A 19,283-nucleotide genomic window follows, 5' to 3' on the forward strand; every position below is an offset into this window, starting at 1 on the left:
GTATTTTCATTGTAAACACACTAATGTGTTTTTAGTAGTCACAAACATTAAATCAACAAAACAATTATTTGATATCATAAATTTAGCCTATCATAATGTTCAAATATTTGACTAGTTATTAGAAATATATAATTGATTTTTTTTTTTCATAATTTAATGAAATCGAACGAAAACTATCGTGTAAATTTGTCAATGCGTAGGAAATCGCGTGTGCGCATCGGTTTACAAAAGTGTGACCTCATTAAAAATATATTGTGAGATTCTTTAAGGATCTAACAGACGGTCGGACCGCACTTGTAAGGGGACATGTGTTAGGCCCTATTTACAAAATACCGTTCAAAATCTACACAACTTGAATAGTTTGATGTGATTTAAGCAATAGAAAATTAAATTAACAAAATCTTTTGTATTTAAATACATCTATTGTATTAATTTTACTATAATGAAGTAGAGAAAAATGAAGTAAAGTTTTGTAAATGACAACACCGGACAATAAATTACTGAATTACTGAATATCTTTTGTCGAAAATTGTATGACCGGTCAAGCGTACCAACTTAAAAACAATGATAGTTTGTGTAATGTCACCGATAGAACACCTTTTGGCGAAGATATATGTTATCTGTGGTCAAATTATTTTCTCTAATCTACCTGCCATGTTTATCGCCAAACCGCTCTATTCGCGAAAGAATAGCAGATCCGTTTTTGTTTTCTATAAGCTCGTCATTAATTACGTGATCTACAATTAGAATTATTTAAATATCTGCTTTATTTTAATCTGCTTAAACAATACGACAGGCAATTCTGCGCCGACGCCGGTCATGAACCGTCCATATTCGCCATTTTGTCATTTAGCAAACTAAGAAAATGCAAACAAAACATTATTTGCCCTAAACACGCGTTACTTCTAAATAATTTTGTCGACAAAGTGAGCCTGTTTTATCAAATTGAACTCTGAACTGCAATTGCAATGTAATTTTCCGTTAGCGAAAGTGAGGTTACGAAATTGACATGACATTATTGTTGGAAAAAAAAAACGTGAATGCAATGGACATGTGTTTTGTTGTGTTTCTCATCAAGATAATAGAAGAATTTAGTGCTCATACTCATGATCTAATGAGCAAACAGCCCATGCAAAGGATGTCTTATCGGGCTATGCCTCAATTGATAAAGTGAACTAATTGCCTACTTCAAAAGCAGTTTTGCATGAAAGGTAAGCTTTTGTTTTATTATTTGATGTGTTTTCAAACTAGTCGTCGTTTTCGAAACCCAGCAGAACATACTTGCGAACTACAACGACTAGACCGAATATATTGGTGAAATGTTGCTTATTTCATTGTTCTGTCGTCAGATAAGTTAATGATAATAAATTTCCCCACGTTACTCGTACTTTCTGACTTTCACATTGCCTAAGAGGATCTTAAATATTCTAAATGTACGTGAAATAGTCCTAACTGTCAAAATATATTTGCTACTTTCAATGAGGTTTACATGGTTGTTCGATTTTTCAGTTTCAACATCTAATTGGAATTTCTCTGGAAAGTTTACAATGCCCGATATTTCTACACATCTGCCACAAATTTATGGAAAACAATATTTATAGAAACTGAACATACCTTGGTTAAACGGTAAGCATTAAAATTATATCTTTGACTCATTTATTTGATCTAGGCTACCTAACTGTACTTGGAACTTGTAATGTTGTTTCCGTTCCAACCAATAAAATTTCTCAAGCTTATGGATTATGGAAAGCAATATTTGTAGGACCTCAAATGAATGTTATGGCATTTAAAAATAGGCATTGAAACTTGTCCAAACTTTAATTTTTTAATTTTGGATACTTAAATAAAATTATGTAGACTAAAAATCCAGACTTAGCATAAATTTTGTTTGTGTTACAATGAGTTTAAATAGTTTATGTATTAATTTTCAGTATATGAAATGGGTAACCATCCTCGAAGAATATCAACCAGCTGTCGGCAATGTGCAGGTGGACTGAGGAATTTTCCAGTGTATCCTTTATGGACTGTACTCCGTCTTAGCACTATCCTCAAGTAAGTACAAAAAATCATTGCCACTAAACAGCTACTTTTTAAACTTAATTAACTCTACTTAGTGAGTAAAACGACTCGGCAGGAAATTTTACATAGAAACATGGATATGGTTGATCTTCTTTTTTTTTTTCTTAACCATGAATGGCCTAGATAAATATAAACAATCTTAATGATACGTATTTATAAATAAGATTCCTTAAACATACATACACCCTTTTTTAACTAATCTTTCAATATGTACAATTTCAGGTTTTACCCGAGAGGCCATGCTTCAGGTTGGACCGTCTTCCATATATCTACTGACTTCATATAAATGAAAGGTACTTATGTTTTATTATAATAACATGTTCTAATTATTAAATTTAAAAGTGAACAGCTCATGGCATTAATAATATTATATTTAGAAAATTTAGTTGCGAGGGATAGCGATGACTATAGTGATGAAGTGAAAATTAAACTTATACTTACTTTATTGGCTAAGTAAACTCATTATTAACTTATTTATGTACTAACTCATGTAGATATGAACTGCAAAGCAGAGGTTCTCAAACTTTTTAATATTTTTTTTTTCCTTTTGTAAATTTTGTAGTATGCGTTGTTTTTTCTGACACAATATTTCTCACGGGCGTGTCTTAGTTCCAGAATTAAGCGACGCACCCCCGTGAGTAGATAAGTGAAATAATATTGTTCCTATTTGGCAGAACCCCACTCTAAAACTAAACCCTTTTCTTACGCTATCCACATGAACATTTCTAATGTCTGACTATTTCCTTTCAGTCTCGCTGATCTGCACTACCAGCTCGTTCAACGTTACTGAACAACAAAGTAATCCGACAATCAGACTGGACCCGGTCACGTTAGGTAAGTTTACATACCTACTGCATACTACATACATACTATTTCTGAACCTCAGTAAAATATAGTTTTATAGTAGTAATGGTGCTTATTATCTACGAGTATGCCTACTTAACAGGAATATTACAAATTTCAATCAATTTTCATGAAATTCATTAAGCAATTGTGACAATGATCAAGCAGTAGTGGAGTAAGGGTATGGCGAGGTACGACCTCCCAGATGCTGGTAATTTCATAGGAAATCTGGTAACGATTGTGTAGCTATTTAACATAACTAATAAAATATGTATGTTGGCATATGCCTGATCCGTGACAGTGTAACGTTCCGTATAAAAGCTGTGTACACAATCTACCGAACATAATAATTGTATGGTTTTACACTTACTATTTTAGACTAGCCTACAGCTTATCATGTGAGATAACGAACTCATGTCATATGAAGCTATTGAAAATCTTGTTTATACATACATACTTATTTGTATTACTACAGTAAAAATGTATACCTATAGAAAGTTGAAATTCGTACAGTGGATTTAATTTATTGAAATAATTGGCAGATATAGGCTACGGTGACTGCTTACCGTCAAGAGGGACGTATGCTTGTTTACTACGGATGTAATATGAAAATATATGATGACTTATAAGCTAATGAACTTAAATTAGTCCTAATATTATTAATACCTATATCTTAACAGACAGAAACCTGTTCTCATAGTGAAAATATTCAGTATAAAGACTTTGTCAATTTATTGTATGATGTATGAAATCCTGTGAGCCAATTTGTAGATTATAGAGTTACAACTGAAATGCAAACAAACCATCCATCGAAGGATGTACTGTCATAGTATAACATGCGTGTAGCTATTCAGTATTCATAGAAAAATGGCGGGACGCCCCATATAATATTGTACTTCAGCGCGACAATGAATAAACGCGCCCCCATAACCATTAGACTAAAGCCTATCTTCTTGTATTACTAGGTCTTAAATCTAGGGCTTAGGTATCCTAGGTTATTTTAGGAAAATAATCTTACATCTAGACTATGTTAGCGACCTACTTACTGACCTAACTAGTAGTTATCCTGCCTATAAATGAAATTCTGTATAACAGACGCCTGCCAGGAACATACATATAAGAGTGTTCATGGACTATATAGGACAGCGTCGAAGCTATCCGATCTCCAATGTAAAGCACAAATGTGATGCAAAGCTTTCAAAATAACCCTGAAGATGGCAGAACCTGCTAAGAAAATGTACTGGGCATATAGAGAACTATTTGTTTTAACATGAAATTCTATTACTATTGTACATTGTGTACATACTTGTTTCCAATTCCGGTCACTAGGTGGCAAAATCTTTTAAAGTACTACAGTTACGCGCCTCCTATTATTTTAGGTACATGGGTATTTTTCTATATAAGTACCTAGTATTTCCAGTACCTGTCCCGCCTATACAACAGCTATAAAAACATACATTAAGACACAGAGTAAATAATAGTACTACACACAGGCGCAAGGGAACGTCAAGATGTGCCAATGCCAACAATTGCTACGTAGCAATGCAACCCGAATGGTGCTAAAATTGCCTAATCGGGACAATATTTAGTTCAACCACTGCGATTATGAGCTAATTTACTAGAAATATATTTTGTCATAGTTTACTATGCTAATTTAATTTTATTATTTTATGTTTCAGAAGATACCAAAAATAGGGGATGAACATACAATCGATTCTGCATCGATGCATGACTTCGCTCGGAACGCGGCAAGAATTAACAATGGACGAAAATACTACAGACGTGTTTATTAACAATAAAGTTATTTTAGTTTTTATGAAATAGCGAATGAATAAAAATATTAGGTATATGAGTTTTATTTAGAGATGAAATAAGTCAGAAATACAGCACACCCACTCGTTTTCACAGCAACAAATGTAGCCTGGTAAGGCTATTATTTATTTGTAAACCTTGGTATCCAAGATGTGTTCTATAGAGCACATCTTAGATCCCTTGGTCACGTCACCAAATGTAACTAAACCTCCGCTCACCTTTACTTATTTACTTACTTACTTGACTAACCAACAGTATAGCTAACCCCCCTTTAAATATACCCCGTAAATTTGGCCTTGTGATCGTCTAGCGTGAATAAGTAGAACCCTTCGATGTGATCCGCAATAACACAGATCCTTTAATGAGTATCAGCTGTATTTTTGACTAATATTTAAAAAAAGTTTATTTATATTTTAAAGAAGAATAAAGGTTATTGTAGCATAATAATATAGTGTTATAGTAGAGTATTTTATCAGATTTAGGCCTAGAAAGTTATATGTGAGAAAGTTAATGACGTAATGAAGAAATTTTTAGAATAAAAGTTAGTGAGTGAAACATACATGAAATAAATATTAAAAAATATTTTGTTAATCATCCACTACGCCTTATTAGTGGTCCTGATTTGGGTACGAACTTGCGATGTGGAATAGGACCCCTGACCTGATCAAACCACTTTATCAGGATCCTAAGCAAGTAAGCCTGAAGGGCTATCTATCTACAAACTAACCCCTTTTGTTTTGTTTCTTGTCCCTAGCTAAACCCCCCGTTCCCCAATACTGCTAATAGACCATAACTTCTCGATCTTTCTAATGTTTTATCGAAACACCGAGCAGTTGCTAACTTTTATAAGAACTAAGTCTACTAACTTTTCTAAGCTTTTGACTTTCCATCAGTGGACGGCGCTCGCATGCCACTGGGCCCTATAACAAACCTATGCTTTTTATTCCAAAGAATAGTTTGTTTCCCTAACCATCTTGATAGAATTTACCTTTAAAACCAGTTAGCAACACTAAGTGTCCCGCAGCCACACCGAAAGATCAGAAATTGCTACCACAATTATTAATTTCACTCAGATAAATTAAGTAATAAGAGATTTTATAAATTACCAGTTCTACCACTTATTTTAAGATAGTAAACACCACATTTAAAGTCCATTTAAACCATATAAATAGTAGTAGTTAAATTATTTCTCCACAATACACGTTGACCAATTATATTCCAAGACCAATCATAAAAGAACTCTACTTTCATAGAAATAGTGTGTGACTTTACCCTAGTCCTATCGTTTTCCCTACTCTAGCATATCTGAAACACAGACCATCACTTACCATAGATCTTGTGTTCAAAATATGCACAAGTGTATCCCTACCATAAGCTGTACAGTTCAGCCAGCGAAGCTGAGATAGGCAACCTATAGGCTTGAGTTATGATCCCCCCCTCTGCTTTTGCCCGCAGGCTAGGGTAGCAGAGAGTAGATCGCCCTATCCGTGTATATATCCAGTATTCTAGGACACACCAGTACCAGCCACATGGGAGACCCAGCTGCGATCAAACTTTACTTAGATATGGATCAATCACAACCGAAATCCCCAGCGACCAACGCCAGCATGGACCAGAGCACCGAGTAAATAAATATATATATATATAGGACCCCAGCCTCAAATACTGCCGACTTCAGTGAGCAAGGATTACTCCTAATGCCTTTCGTCAATCGTGAAAGTCCTCACTTCCATCTAACAGTTGGACTCTTTGAGACCGGTGAGAAAATACGCTTTTGTAAGTATAGAAAAGCGTCCAAGCCCTCCACTTGGAACAAAAAGACCCCTAAACGCCTCTTATTTGACACCGTAAGGGAAGAAGCGCCTAGCCGGACAACAGTCTGTCACAAACAATGATCTGGCTTATAACTTTCACAAAATAACCCCATAGAAAATTACTAAATTCAATTTTACTGACCGACTAAACAAACGAGTGAAGTTTCCTTTACGTGCTATAATCTAAGCTTAGTTTTGCAAGAATTACTCCCTACAAAACCAAACACAGACTTATCTCCAAGCACCAGCCATACATCGACCCAGTCTTTGTATTGCTTGACGGCACTCATGAAACAAAGCACAGAAAACTTCACTATACACAACAATTTAAATGTAACACTACACTATAAATAGAACACTAAATTAACCCCACAACTGACGGTAAAGCAATTCCACCACAGGTCTAGGTTCAACTGTACGACGATATTGTCCCCGCACAATCAAACAGAGACACAATTTCAAAGTTTACAATCACTTAGAATAATTTCCAAGTAAAAACAAACAGAGAAATAATAGCAGAACAACTTCACTCACCAGAAACACACGAAAGCCAGAGACACTGTTAGTCTTGTAGATATTTTAAGAATGACGCGCGTCGGCTCGCTCCGACCCTTTTATAGCCTTTAATCCAGACATAATACGGACTGCAGACGTTTTGCAGACAAACCGCAGACTGCAGACATAATGCAGACGTTTTACAGACATAGCGCGGACTGCAGACACAATGCAGATGTTTTACAGACATAATGCGGACTGCAGACGTTTTGCAGACACAATGCAGATGTTTTACAGACATAATGCGGACTGCAGACGTTTTACAGACACAATGCAGATGTTTTACAGACATAATGCGGACTGCAGACGTTTTGCAGACACAATATCGACAGAAAGCCATTAACTTGCGCACATAAGAAAAAGATCATAACTGTTTTGTTTACTAAGCCGTATGCCTTAGGCATTATTGTCCAAGACAGCTCAGCACGTACGTTTTTGCTTCTCAATAGTAACATCTGCATGACTGCACGTGTTCCAAAGTGATATAGGAATAATTTTATTGATACCTAGTTAAGCGACGAAGAGTTATGTATTGCGGTTAGTATAGGTATGCAGATATTTTTTTTGTTAAAAGGTTTTAATTAGATTTGTAGATCAAATATGTATGTTGATCATAGAGAATAACTTTATTTTCCATAAAGCCTGAGTGTTGCCACTCTTACAAGCTAAGTTTCAGTCACACATCTTCCTTTTTCTTAAACAAAAGTAATTTGGACATCACTAGTTACCGGTTATTGAAGACTGTTACATCACTAGTTGACATTACATATCATGAATGACACTGACATATCAATAGATTCTAACCTAAAATAAAGTAGTAAACAACTTATTTTTTTACTAATTAACAATCATAGCACGTAAACATTAGGACATTAATTAATCTGTTACGTGATGCTATAAGAAATGATCTACAAACAATTTCAGTCTAGGAGCAGTTTAGTGCGGCGAGAGTTTACAATAGGCTAATCAACAAAATTGATATTTCTGTATTTTATAAGAATAAAGGTCTTGAAATAATTATCTGTTTGACTTTGCACTACTAATCACTTCTCCTTATTTACGATGTATACTAATTTAAGTACAAATTCACTGAGTACACAACACTATCAATGTTCTTGATTTTAAATGAAATATTAAAACTTAAATAGGGAAATCACTTCTTAACAGTCTTTACACAAACACTTTTTTGTGGGTTTTACATGCCGTCCCGATCTGGTGGTAATGATTTCCTTTTCTGGTGAGGTCTCTGAACTTGTGAGTGACAAATATGATGATGACTCTGGGGTATTGACAGGAGTTGATTGTGGTGATCCATAAACAGTTTCAGAGTTGGGCTCTTGTATGGGACTGCTTACTGAGATCTCCGCTGATGGTGTTTTTGGTCTCATTACAGGTGATGATGTTCGACGTTGTTCTTCTGTCGGTGGCGAGTGGTTCATAGTCTCTGTTTGGTCTGTAGTTGTATTTGGTTGATTGCAGTCTTCTGGAATGATACATATGACGGGCTCTTGACTTGGTGATGAAGACAAGTATGGCAGAGATGGTGTGAGAGCAGGGGTACAGCTCTGTTTCTTTAAACCATTAGTCTGATCAGGTAGTTCAATGATTGCTTTCCTATTTTTCCTCATTTCACTTCCTTTTTCTGTCAATATGTTGTAGCTTCGAGGTTCTTCTCTTTTTCCAGTGACTGTTCCATATATTTGTTCACTTGGTAGGAATACTCTTTTCCCAGTTTCTAATTCAGGTAGTTCTTTGGCTCTATGCCTTCTGTCATAGTTTTCTTTAGCTTTTTCTCTTCTTTTCAGTAATTGTTCTCTTATGTACTCTATATCTTGTGTTTTTGGTTTCAGTGCTGAAGATGTTGTTGGTATGTTTGTATTCAGAAGTCTAGACATAGCAATTTGTGATGGAGCAACTCCTAGTTTATTGGGTGTTGTCCTGTAGTGAAGTAGTCCAAGTAGAGGATCTTCTGGATTTTTATCAAATATAGTCTTAAAAATCTTTATTCCTATTTCCGCGGCTCCGTTGCTCTGGGGAAAATGAGGGCTAGAGGTGGTATGTGTAAATTCCCAGTCTCTTGCAAATTGCTTGAATTGTTTTGAAGCAAATTGAGGGCCATTGTCAGATCTTAAGATGCGGGGTATACCATGTCTGGCCATAATGCACTTTAGGTGGTTGATTATTGCCATAGAAGTAGTAGATGTTAGTGATACTATTTCAGGGTAGTTTGACAGTACATCCCTTACGACAAGGTATTCTTTTCCTTTGTAAGTACATAAATCAGCTGCTATTATTTCAAATGGGTATTTAGGTACATCTCCTGGTATGAGAGGTTCGGGCCTTTGTGTGGTCATTTTAGCACAGAACTCACATTTGTTTGACCATAGGGTGATGTCATGTTCCCATGTAGGCCACCATACTGCTTGTTTGGCTCGCATTTGGCTCTTGATAGCAGTGACGTGTCCAGTGTGGAGCTTTTCAATTATAGTTTCTCTTAGTGTTGTAGGTATGTATATTTTTAATCCACATGTAATTAATTTATTGGTCAGAACAAGGTCTTCTTTATGTTTCCAAAATGGCTTTATTTCTTCTTCAATATTTTTATAATTAGGCCATCCATGCATTATATATGTATATAGTTTCTTGCATATTTCATCTTCTTGTTGAGCTTCTTTTATTTTTTTAAGACGATCATCAGAGAAAGGCAATTCTTTGTGAATGCTCAGGAATGTTGTCTCGTCAAGCTTATCACTTCTCTCAAGGATGTCTTTGTCTTCTTCTTCAGTTGGAAGTGGGGCTCTAGATAGCATATCAGCTGTGTACATGTATTTTCCTGGGACATGTTCTATTTTATAGTTGAATGGAGTCATTCTCATTCTGAACCTTTGAAGTCTTGTAGGCAGGTCTGCTATAGGTTTTGATCCTAATATGGCAAGTAGGGGTTTGTGGTCAGATCTCAGAGTGAATGTTGGTAAACCTTGTAGGTAGAGTTTGAAGCGTTCGCATGCCATAGTTGTTGCACATGCCTCCTTTTCAATCATTGCATACCTCTGCTGAGTAGGTGTGAATGCAGATGACCAAAAGTGAACTGGTTTCCAAACATCTCCATGTTTTTGTTCAATCACTGCACCCATTCCATATTGTGATGCATCTGCCGAGACTCTGGTTTCTAAATTTGGGTCATAGTGTGCTAACTGAGGGGCTGTAGTTAACAACTTTTTGATTTCTTGAAATGCCTTAGTGTGTTCTGCATTCCATTCTCTCGAGGAATCCTTTTTTAGCAGGTCACGAAGAGGTTTTGTCACATCTGCTATGTTTGGTAGGAATCTGAGATGTTGATTTACGGCTCCCATGAAGCTTCTTAATGCAGTTAAGTCTTCAGGTATTGGAAGTTTATTTATTGCTTTTACTTTATCCTGTAGGGGTTGTATTCCGTTATTTGTTACTTTATAACCCAGGAATGTGCATTCGTTAGTTCTGAATATACATTTTTTTTTGTTTAAGGTTACTCCTCCTCTCTGTAAGGCTTTAAGGACTTGCTTGAGGTTTTCATCATGTTCTTGTACAGTTTTCCCATATATTAAGGTGTCATCTACATGATTTATACAACCTTTGATTCCTGCTAGTATTGTTGCCATTTTTCGTTGAAAAATCTCACTTGATGAATTCATGCCCATTGGCATTCTATTGAATCTATATCTTCCAAAGGGGGTGATGAAAGTAGTTAGATCTTTAGAATCTTCAGTAAGTTCAACTTGGAAATAACTTTTTACAGCATCTATTTTTGAAAAGTATTTGGATCCAGCAAGTTGTGCAAGACACTCTTCCACGGTTGGCAAAGGATGGTATTCCCTCATGACGCTTTTATTCAGTTCTGTATAGTCGACTGTAACACGTACACTGGTGTTGTCATTTTTGTCCGGGACAGGTACCATTGGAGCGCACCATTCTGTTGGATGAGTTATAGGTTCGATTACTCCTATGTCTTGAAGGTTTTGCAGTGCTTTTTCTACTTTTGGTCTTATTGGTATGGAGATATGCCGTGGAGTAGTAACAGCATATGGTTTGGCGTTTTCTTTCAATTTTATGCAGTATTGGCCTTTCATGACACCTAGTCCAGTAAAGAGTTCTTGGAATTCCTCTTCAGGTAGTATCTGGTTGGATATTTGCATAATTTCGATTTTAGAATGCCATTTCACAATGCCAAAATTGTCACACTCTGTAAGACCTAGTAATGGTGTGTGTTGGTCAGCAAGCACATACACATCTGTGAGCATACTTTTGCCCTGCCATGTCAATTTAATGTTGCGGCATACACCTCTTGAGGGGAGTGTTATTTTGCAAGGGCCTAACAATTTTTCCTCTATTACAATTGGCTGAGGCAGTTGTAGCTTAATGCGCAGTTCAGGACTTATGACGGTCTCTGATGCTCCTGTATCAACTTTAAATTTCACTTTTTGGCTATTTACAAATATAGTGGCATATTTGGGTTTGGAGCGGGCTGCTCGTGGTGCAGAATTTACTGAGTCGATGATCTTTTCTGAAGTTTCTATGCTTCCAAAGAAAAAATCTTCTTCTGTTACTTCGTTGACAGTTTTATATTCCTTCTTGCCTTCTTTTTTCTTTTTGCATACAGCCAGCCAGTGTCCCTTTAGTCCACAGCCTTTGCAGGTCGAATTAGCAGCTTCGCAGTCTGCGAATTTGTGCTTCGGTGTTCGTCCACATTTTCTGCAGGATTCGGAGGTTCCCGTTTGTTTTATAGGCTTTTTAGCACTCACCCTTTTATTAATGAAATTTACTTCTGGGGTCTGTGTTGTTGGGTTAAGTGTAGCTCTATTGGCTTCTACGATCTCCGCATGTCTGACTCTGTTGATTACAGTTTCCAGCTTTGGTTCTTCTTCAAGGTTTTGAAGAGCCTTCGAGAGTTCCGTGTCCCTCATGCCGGCGACGATACGATCGCGTATAAGTTCCTCTTCGAGTGTTCCAAACTCACATTTTTTTGCTATATTATGTAAGTCTGTTATGAAGTCGTCTATACATTCGTTTTCATTTTGAATGCGTTGGTTGAATCTTGCTCTACTATACATTTTAGTTTTTCGGGCTGAGTAGTAGGATTCAAATTTGGCTTTGACGATATCGTAAGATTTCATGTCGCTTTCGCTCAGTTTCATCGAAGTGATGACGTTATTGGCTTGAGCACCCATGATGTATAGTAATGAGTTTACCTGTGTCTCGCTTGGTAGCATCTTCAAACGAGTTGTTTCACGATATTGTTCAAAACGGATGATCCAATTTTCCCAGTCGGTAGCTTTAAAGGTGAAAGGTTGTGGCGGCGGCGTGGTCATGCCGGGCAGGAAACTTATTGTTTGGCTTGATGCTGATGATGCAGAAGTTTGTGCCGCTAGTTGGGTTTGTAACTGCTGTATCAGCGCCATTTGCGCATCCATTTGCTGCTTTAGCTCTTCCATATTTCTTTTTCACATCGGGAAAAAAAATATCCACCATGTCACCATGTATGTTGATCATAGAGAATAACTTTATTTTCCATAAAGCCTGAGTGTTGCCACTCTTACAAGCTAAGTTTCAGTCACACAAAATACGCAGTAAAATATCATTTTTGTTTCTAAATGCTACATTAAACACATCCAGAAAGTATACTACTAATCATTATGAACTTTTATGACCTGTGATTGAAATCAAGATATAATATCGGAACGTTACGTAGCTGAAAACTGTCAGTGTCAGTATTCCGTCCATGTGAACGTAGTTTGTTGATAAATACGTTTTTCCAACCTGTTTTGCATCAAATAATAGTGAATTTTATGAGTGAAGACGTGACTATACATGTGATAAAGCTTCACAGATATTATTTGTCAAAATATCCAATGAAATCCCAAAGGAAATATTATATTATTAGGCAAAGGAAAAAGTTGGTCAAGGAAAAGTTGATTCGCCGTAAGTTTTATATGTAATAACGAGTCAATTTCCTCGTCATAGACGCTTGTTCTGTTACAAGATGGATATTGGATATGGTATTGAGGAGACCAGATCACTGACCCCAATTCCAGAATACTTCTGACATAAGAATCAAATAGTATTTATATCACATACCTACATACTTATTTTTACTGAAATATAAGTAAGCAAGAAAAGATAACCAGGACCAAAACGCAATGTTCCTGCCACAGCTATCCATTCGGCAACTTCAATGGACCACATAATCGCACTTTACTCCTGTCGTAAACCTAAGCAAACTACACTAACCCAAGTCAAAAAGAAGGTTCAAACAAAAGAACACACGTCGCTTAAGCCCTTTTGTACAAACAGTGCACAGGATAAGGCGTATTTGCCCAAGCTAGGTTACAGGTAGAGTGATTTGCATACTGCCCCCCACGATGCTTTGACCAGCGCCGGCCCGTGCACTCGATCAGGGTAGAGCGGGTTTGAGTTTCGGCGCCCTCGGGAAGAAGTTTTACGACATAGAAAAAAAATCGCGAGCGTAGCGAGCGCGAAATTTTTTTCATAGTATTGCCGTAGTTTGAAGATTAACGCAATACCTACAGAATTTATGGATTTCATCAATCATCATACAGAGTACGAAAGGGACAAGGGTTGAAATTTCGCAGTCGCACCCTAGTATGGTTGTGGGGCTGAACGTGGATATCATGTTCATAAAATAACGAACAAAATGGAGTACTATAGTGGCCAAGTCAGGAAAGCAGATTTGAAATGAAAATGCGAGCGCGGATTTTTTCCTGAGTAACTAAAAGAGAACTGATATAAATAGTGAGCGCGAGCGAAGCGAGCGCGTTTTTTTTTTCCTATTGACGCAATTTATTAAGACTCAACACGCTAGCGGGGAAGCAGCGAGCTTTCAAGCTTTGATCAACTGCAGAGCTGCGGTCTTTGGCATATTTTAGGGTATTTTGACTTCACAGCGCCTCTGTTCCCGACTTTTAGGCCTTATATTTCGCCATCACTATTATAATTAAGACATTTACTGCGAACTCGATCGTCACCGCCGGGATGCCCATTTCGGTATTTTGCCACTAAGTGCCCTTCGGGATCTTAGTCCTTTGAAGTTCGCTCATCATCTCTTGTGACTCACAAAATTGCGCCTCTCTGAGACGTTTTGCGCCTTTGGCTTAATGAAGAACTCCGCTATGGACTATCGGATAGACTCATAATTTTGCATTTGGATAACGTAACTTTGTCGTTGTGCCGCACAACAATGTGGTTCGTCAAGGGCTAAAATTCTCCTTTTACGGCGCCCTAGCAACAGCGCCCTTATGAATGTTGGTATTGTTGGTATATGTTGGCAATGTGGTGCAACTTTCACAACCTGAATTACAAATCTAGATTTTTACAGCTGGATTAATTCCCGACTCCTCTCGCTGGATTGTGTGCTTGTGATATGTGTCCGCCCACGCAATGTATTTTTTTTTGTATGGATTTTTCCATATTCTCGATTTTGGCGCCCCCTTACCATGTGGCGCCTAGAGCGGCCGCTCCACTCGCTCTACCCTTAATCCGGCCCTGGCTTTGACCATATTAAAAATATTTTTATGACCCTCAAATAAGTCGCAAAGGCGACTTTTAGGGCAGTGTAAACAAAACTGCGAAAGGTAAGTTAACCTACCTTTGCATTGCTAGTTCTTGATTGGGATTAGATGACACGTGTTTCAAGATCAACAACTTAAATGAAAAAGGTTGAATATTGTGGGTCTAGTGAAAAAGGGTATAACTCAAATTGACTTGGTGAAACAGGTCACAAAACCGAGGTGGGACTTGTGCCCTTTTTCACCGAGTCAATTTGAGTTATACCCTTTTTCACTAGACCCACAGTTACATTAAAAAAATGTTACGGACTCAGGAGGATAGATCCTCCTGGGTCCTGCCTGGGCATTTGTAAGTACCTATACCTATTGTTTTTTATATTTGAAGCTTTTTATCAGTGTTGTCTATGAAAAATTATTTTTCCTTAAAGGTAACCTGTAATCAAACTTGGTTTTCTATTTCTACGAGAAACAAGGGAATCTAATAGGTACCTTCGGTTAACTTGTGATCAAGTTTGGACTGTATAAAATAAGTAACTCTTGAACGCTACTCAAACTTAGAAATCCTGATAAACTCGAAACGATCCCAAGTAACAAAGTATGCCTACAGTCAGTAAATACATAGTCGCAGGTTTCGACGCACTCCAAGCAAACCGTGTTTGAATTTAAGATTCAAATAGAAACTCAAGCGCAGCGAGCCATAAACCATGTTTGCCTAGACTCGAATAGTTGGACGGTATTGATCCTTCCAATAATTATCGAACACGTTCCGTGTCACCATGTTCAAACACTAAAGTGGACGAGTATGGAGACTGTTTGTGAGTTTACGTACGAAATCGTAAAGTACAGGTAAGCAGTAGTGTAGAGCTAACAGAAAACGGTGAGAGCACGGCCGTCGGAATAGCGAGAATGCCTTTTAGTTAGATTTGTATGGTGGACCAGTATATTATAATATTCAGGCTTCGTAAGATAGGTCTGAGTTACTTGAGTTAATTGCTATTACCTAGGTAGATTGTAGCAAGAAGGTAGGTATGATACTTATTCCTGGGTAGGTACGTACCCAATGTATTAAGTAAGTATGTATAAAGGGACCGAATTCGCCTGGCAGCATTTCCTCACAGGATTGTTAAGATAATATGTACGCTGAGCGAGGAAGTTGCCAGCTCTTCAAACTTAATTGAAAGCTACACGTACTAGCACATGTCACGGTCTCTCTATTTTCTACTGGACCCTAAACAGACACACGTTCACGTTAGTAAGTTAGGTTAATAAATTACTTGTTGATTTTCAATCAAGTCAATTTCGAAACTGCTAAATTTAACGCTGTGTTAATGACATTAAAATATTTGTCTGCCAAGTGTTGTTTCTTCAGCCGGAATGCCGCCGGCTATTTGCTTCCATGTGTATTAATTTCTTACTTTTGAATGTTTGATGACATCTTTCACGTTTACCGGTAGGTATGCGGATTTCGTTTTACACTTTTAGAATCTTTTTTGCGTGAACTAGAACTTTTGTGCTAGTTCTTATGTAGGTAACTATGTAAAGTTTTAGTAATATCACCGCCCACAATATCTCTGCTTTGCCTAAAGGTTGACTGGTAGAAAATGCTGTCTGGCATTAAGTCCGCCTTTAATACTATAAGTTTTTCTTTCTTTGTGTACAATAAAGATTAAATAAATAAATAAATAAATAAATAAATAACAGTTTGATTCTACATACGTGGTGCGACCTGGGTAAGAATAGGTTATTTACCTACTACCTACAAGTTCCTCAGGACCATTGGACACCTTTTAAAAGCATTACTTACTCTTACAGTCCACACCGGACACATCAGCAAATCACATTATGTACTTATCAGCCTGCGTCTTCCAAATGCTGTGATTAAATATTGAACAAACGTCTCATTTTAGTAATCCAACCACGTTTAACGGAAACAGTACTAACAAGATAACAGTAACCCGTCATTTCGCATACACTCGACGAGATAGTTAAAAAGCAGTTCCATAAACACAAACAATGAATCAACAATAATCCAGTTTACACAAATTACGTTTCAATTCCAAGTCCATCAATGGGCGTTCGAATATTTAGCATGATGCTACCAAATGTGAAGCTATTACACAAACAACTGGTTTTACTTTTTATATCAAGTATAATTAACTCCGGCTGTGTAGTCTCGGGTCATAAATGACACGGTCATCAAAAGACAGATATGGCGCGGGGCTAAACAGGTGTTAATTTCAGGAGGTTAGAGTGGCGTGAATTTTATCTATATGAAAAGTAATTCATGGCGTGCTAGCACGTAGTGTTTAAACGGTGGAGTTAGCACGGGACTCCGAACAAACAAGATGCGGTTCCGTGCGCGTGTCGGCTTCGTCGCCGTCACGTGGGCGTTGTAAGGAAATCTTCAAGTTACAGGATATCTTTTTCTTTTTGTAGGTTCGCGGTATCTTGCAGCAGTGAAAGCGTACGCACAGAAAAAACTGTGAGAACTTGGAGGATTTTTCATGCAAAATCTTAAGAGTTCAGGATTTAAAGATAACTCTTTAAAATTCAATTAAAAATCTTTTACAAGGTAGAAAAGTAGAGACTATACCTACTATACCTAGTATATTCAACTACACGTGTGTTTCTCTAAATTACCTATGCAAGCAGTGCGCCTAATAAATGTGGGAGTGGGAGACGTAATGAAAAGTACTGTATTTAAGAAACATCTCATTGCTAATCTTATCGTGATTGCTGCTTGAGATAGAGAAAACCAAATACCTAAGCATAGGTGAAGTAGAGTGATGCATGCAATCCACAGGTAGTCCAACTAGAAGTTCCTCACCACAGCAACTCGTCGCAGATCATGGTGGTTATTGACTCTGTCCGACAGAACCAACAAATGAATTAAGGGAATTTTAGTCCAGTAGTTTCTTGGAAGGCAGCAGGGTGTTTGAGTAGTTTAGTAAAAAACGAGAAAGGTTATATGCATTTAGTATGTATAATATAGTAGTGTCGCTTATTATGCCGCTGGATTTTCTTTAATGCATTCATTTATATCTAATCATAAAGGAAATAGCTGTGAATATGTACCTATCCAATACTGAATTTAGGAATAATTATGATCTGATCTATGATCAAAATAGTGCATACAAGATCGTCTAGCGTCTGTCAACTCCAAGCTCTTGATAGAATCCGTCTAAATTTAGTACCTATTTTTAAATAAACAACAGTAACGTACCTACAAGGAAATCTAAACTTAATCACTTATTTTTATATACCAATGTTGCAGTACAGTAGTCTAAAATAACACGTATATTTAGCTGCTCGAACTCGTCACTTCACTTTATTTGGTTTGACAAAATTTAATCCCAGCACCTCCACCATAGCACGAACACCTGACCCTTAGCAGCACAGCTTGCCTTGTCGCTCGCGAGTCCATACTTGAAGTCACGCTTGATGTATGGACTCGCGCGCTACAAGGCAAGTTGTGCTAAAGGGGCTGGTCAGTAATTTTGACATTGGTGTTCGTTAGAAGTGGTAGGTACTAAGGTTTCTTACGTTTTTTTTATATGTGTCTTACTAATGAGTTACTAAAATAAAACTTGACAGAAGCTGTAGGTATGTATTTATTACAGTGCGGTAATAGGATCCCTAATAAAGTTAATAGGTAGGTATTAAATACGTACGATCGAAGTAAAACTAAATTGGTTTTTGTTCCAAAATTTAGTATATTACTCCAAAAATAAGCTTTTAATAACAAGTAACCATCATGTCAAATAAATACATAGCATCAGGTATGTTAGAGATTCAATAACAAAATTTAAAGTTCTCTGCTCCAGAAAAATAAACTTCGAAATTTCGAAATATCTATTGGTAGTTGCGATCGGTTGTAACGGTCACTGTTTAAAAATGAAACATTTCTGTGGAGAGCGTTGAGCTCGGTTGTTTGAGGTTTCCTTTTCCAATTAGCACCCGGCCGGCGGACCGTATCTGGGTGAGGCGGTGGAATGCTAGGTTCTGTTCCCGTCTATATGCGCTTGTGAAAGCTGTAGGTAGGTTGGACGGACCGTATTGGGATCACTAAGTTGAATGAATACGTAGGTATTAAAGAGTCGATCGACATCAGTGCTACGGTAGCTTATGTGTATCCTACCTAACCTAATAGGTAGGATTTTTTTTTATCAGCGTGGTATCGATCCAGAAATGTGTCCGTGACTAAAATGGAATGTGTTTCTGTACTAGTAGATACAAAATCATACTAAGACATTTACTTAGCTGCTGTTAATAGCACAATAGGGTCAATTTAAAAGGGTAACTGGTTATAAGATTGCGTTATCTAAGTATTTTAAGTCGTTTGTTTCATATAAACTAAGTAGTTATAGATTACTAGATTATTCACAATATGAATAATCAATTTAGGAAAACTATTATTAGACTCTACCTAAGACCAATTAAGCATTCCTTTCCGGAGGAGGCAGTGCGAAACATCACTTCAGATGGTCTCCTTTGGGGTGCAGCTAAATTAGTTCCTCTTGCGTATGGCATCCACAAACTTCAAATCTCCTGTGTAATGGAAGATGACAAGGTCTCCGTGGATTGGCTCACTGAAGAAATTGAGAAAAATGAAGACTTTGTA

At 37.1% G+C, this 19,283-nt stretch overlaps 1 long non-coding RNA gene across 1 annotated transcript; it reads left to right on the top strand.

Moving 5' to 3' along the window:
• Positions 1-1,171: 1,171 nt before the first annotated feature.
• LOC125226687 lies at positions 1,172-4,810 on the top strand. The gene is made up of 6 exons (XR_007177109.1): positions 1,172-1,211; positions 1,510-1,626; positions 1,932-2,052; positions 2,302-2,372; positions 2,830-2,913; positions 4,602-4,810. It is a non-coding gene; the product is annotated as an uncharacterized LOC125226687 (long non-coding RNA).
• Positions 4,811-19,283: the final 14,473 nt, after the last annotated feature.

This window comes from Leguminivora glycinivorella, chromosome 5 (genome assembly GCF_023078275.1).
Source record: "Leguminivora glycinivorella isolate SPB_JAAS2020 chromosome 5, LegGlyc_1.1, whole genome shotgun sequence".
Classification (NCBI taxonomy): domain Eukaryota; kingdom Metazoa; phylum Arthropoda; class Insecta; order Lepidoptera; family Tortricidae; genus Leguminivora; species Leguminivora glycinivorella.